A 3,567-nucleotide genomic window follows, 5' to 3' on the forward strand; every position below is an offset into this window, starting at 1 on the left:
TTCCCCCTCCCCTGTGCATGAATTTCATGCACCGGGCCTCTATTTTTTTATAATTAAAAACAAAATTTGAATGTGCCCCTTTCTTTTCTGTTGCTCTGGTAGCTTTTATCTAGATAGATTTGTAGCATTATACTTTGTAGATTGAAAACTATGGTTGCAAGTTATATTGTTTTCTCAAAATCAATTCTGTGTTAGAAATGATTCATTGTTATTTGCCTTTCATTTGCATTTGTTTTGTAGAGCCTCTTTGTTTAGTTTTCTAATTTTTTTTTTTCTGGCTCCAGAGTTTAGGACTTTTAATTTGTTCCATAGCTGCTGAAGCAAAATTATGATGAAACATTCTGCTTTCCTTTATACCCCAACACACACACACACACATAAAAACAATTTGTAGGAAAAAAATGTTTTTGTACATGGGAAGAAACAATATAAATTCAAAACTTACAGATAAGGGTTAGCTTTATCACTCATTTCTTTAAAAAGTGTTTATGAATATCCAGTCAAAACCAACAGGGTATCTCCTTTGAAATGTTATCTAAATGGATTTCCAAGTAGACCACAGGACTGTATACTGTCTTGGAATGTTCTTAAAAGGCTCTGTCATTGATCAGGTAACAGAGTAAAAATACTAGTCTTTTCTTTTTCAAATGGAAGAGGGAAAGACAGGGATAGAAGAAACTATTCAAACTTCGTCTTCTTTCCTTGTGGCTTATGATCTCCTCCTCCTCCGCTGCTTCCTTGAAGCCTCCTCGACCTCCAAAGCCTCCCTGGCCTTTGCCACCAAATCCACCTTGGCCTCTTCTGCCACCACCTCTGCCTCCAAAGCCACTTCTGCCTCCACCACGTCCCCCGAAGCCACCTTCACCCTTAGGCTTGGCCCAGTCCAAAGTAACTTTGTTTCCATCAATTTCACCATCTTCCATGGCCTCCTTGGCAGCTTTGGCATCTTCCTCACCATTGAAGTCTACAAAACCAAACCCTTTGGAAGAGCCCGTCTCCCGGTCAGTGACTATCCTTCCCCGGACAGAGCCTTCAAATGACTCCTTCAATGTCTCTTCTGTAGTCTCCTCAGACAGACCTTTGCCAAACAGAGTTTTGGATGGCTGGCTTCTTGCATTAGGCGATCCTCTGGGTCCTTGCAATCCCAGCCTGATTGCTTTGCCCTCAATTTCTCTTTTATTACAGGTCTTTGGATGTGCCATTTTGGCTCTGGGGCACTTTGATAAAAGTTGCCTTCTCAAATACTTCCTGAAGAGTTTCTTCTGTTGCACTGTAGGAAAGGTTGCTTAAAACCAGAGTTTTTGATTCACCACTCCAAGTGCTGCTCTTTCCACCTCAATGGTCTTGATTTTGACCTTTCTCTCCAGTATAGTACAGATAAATAGATCACCCATCTGTTTCTGTTCCCTGCTTTTCTTCCAAGGTTTTCTCTGTATCAGCTTCTGTCTTAAATTCAATATAAGCAATCCCTTTACTCTTTCGATTCTTGCTGACTAATCTGATCTCCATAGCATCTTCAAACACTTCTTTTAATTCGTCCTGAGTAACTTTATAAGGCAGATTTTTGCCAAAAGTGTTCTTGCATCTCCATCTTTTTTACTGTCTTTTCCCTTTGGTTTTTCTTGTTTAATTTCATTGCCAAAGACTTTTAAACCAGTGAGCTCTAAGGCTTTTTTCAAGTCCTCAGCAGATTCAAAATCCACATAGCCAAACTTCCTGGACACACCAATTCTGACATCCACAACAGCAAGCTCATTTTTAGCAAAAACATCACTGATACCCATTTTTAATTCAGGAGCAGACTTGCTGAAGTTCAAGTTTCCAACAAAGAGATTGAAAGCCATCGTTGGCTCTGTGGCTTCTGTTTCTTGGCCTCAGGAGCAGCTTTCTGTTTGGCCATTTCCTTCTTTTGTTTTCCAGGTGCTTCTTTGACAGGCTCTTCCTCCTCCTCCTCTTCCTCATCATCATCCTCTTCATCATCTTCATCGTCCTCCTCTTTATCCTCCTCCTTTTCATCCTCATCCTCAGCTGTGCTCTTGACCTTCACAGAAACAGACTTTATGGGAGCTTTCTTGCCTGTGGCTGGTGCAATCTCCATAGGTTCTTCAGAGTCATCTTCTTCTTCATCCTTCCCATCATCCTCATCTTCATCCTCATCCTTCCCATCATCCTCCTCTTCACTGTCATCATCATCTTCCTCATCACTATCTACTTTCTTGGCATTCTTTGCTCCCTTGACTGGGGTGACTGCTCCCTTCTTACCATGGGTTGCTACCAATGCTTTGCCTGGTGTGCCTCCCTTCTTGCCAGGTGTGGCTAATGCTTTGGCTGGTGTAACTGCTGCCTTTTTGCCAGGGTTGGCATAGCCACTACCTTTTTGTCAGGGGTGACAACTGCTTTCTTGCCTGGTGTGGCAACTGCAATCTTTTTTGTTGGGGAAACCATCACGTTCTTTCCTGGAGTTGTGGTAGCCTTCATGCCTTTTTCCCTAGGAATGATAACCTCTTCTCACTGCTTTCATCTTTTTCATCTGAGATTTCCTCATCTTCACTATCTTCTTCTACCTCCTTTCGAGGAGGAGCCATTTTCTTGGGGTCACCTTGATTTTTACCAGCCTTTGTGAGCTTCACCATGACTGTGGCTTATGACGGTGGAGTGTGAGGTGGGTAAGTGGCGCAGATGTCCCCAGAGGAATCAAATGACTTCCATGGCGGCCTCTGGTACTGAAGAACTGGAGCATGTATGTTTTGCTACCAACTAGAGCTCGAGACTCTTAATATTTTTGAAAATGTATTTGAATGACAAAAATGAAGTTTACCAGGTGTTATTAAAAAAAAATCACAGTCAACGACAATGATAAGATTCAATAAGAAGGTATTCACAATGAGCTGCTACCGATGTATGAAACAGGACAATGATGGAATTTAAATGGTGGTTCAGGAGGACTATTTGAAAAAGGATAGGTGGATTGGATTATGTCATTTCAGACTATTACTTCCAAAAGATTTATTTCTCACCTTGACCAGGAATTCTGCCTTCATACAGAAGTTCTGGCTCTAGGAGGAACTGAAGATTAGACTCGGGGAAAGGTTGTTCTCAAATTCCCAAAGACAAAGGTGCTTGTTGAAATAAATATAATAAGAGCTAGGCAGTATCCTATATAATAAAAGGCTAGGTGGCATCGCGTGACCCTGCGTGATGTCGTCACAAGATGGCTGCCACAAGATGGCCATCACAATATGGCTGCCACAAGATGGCCACCACAAGATAGTCACCACAAGATGGCTGGCAGAGGAGGGCAGTGGTGGGCAATCAGGCTGGCAGGGGAGGGAAGTTGGGTGTGACCAGGTCTGCAGGGGAGGGCAGTTGGGTGTGACCAGGCCTGCAGGGGAGGGCAAGTTGGGTGCGACCAGGCCTAAAGGGGAGGGCAGTTGGGGGTGAGATCAGGCTGGCAGGGGAGGGCAGTTGGGGGCCATCAGGCTGGCAGGGGAGGACAGTTGGGGGCAATCGGGCCAGCAGGTGAGGGCAGTTGGGGAAATTGGGCCGGCAGGGGAGGGCAGTTGGGAG

At 43.9% G+C, this 3,567-nt stretch overlaps 1 pseudogene; it reads right to left on the reverse strand.

Moving 5' to 3' along the window:
- Positions 1-642: 642 nt before the first annotated feature.
- On the reverse strand, positions 643-2,633 carry LOC103288244 (nucleolin-like; annotated as a pseudogene).
- Between the last annotated feature and the right edge of the window lie 934 nt (positions 2,634-3,567).

The sequence above is a fragment of the Eptesicus fuscus genome, chromosome 8, assembly GCF_027574615.1.
Source record: "Eptesicus fuscus isolate TK198812 chromosome 8, DD_ASM_mEF_20220401, whole genome shotgun sequence".
NCBI classification, from domain to species: Eukaryota; Metazoa; Chordata; class Mammalia; order Chiroptera; family Vespertilionidae; genus Eptesicus; species Eptesicus fuscus.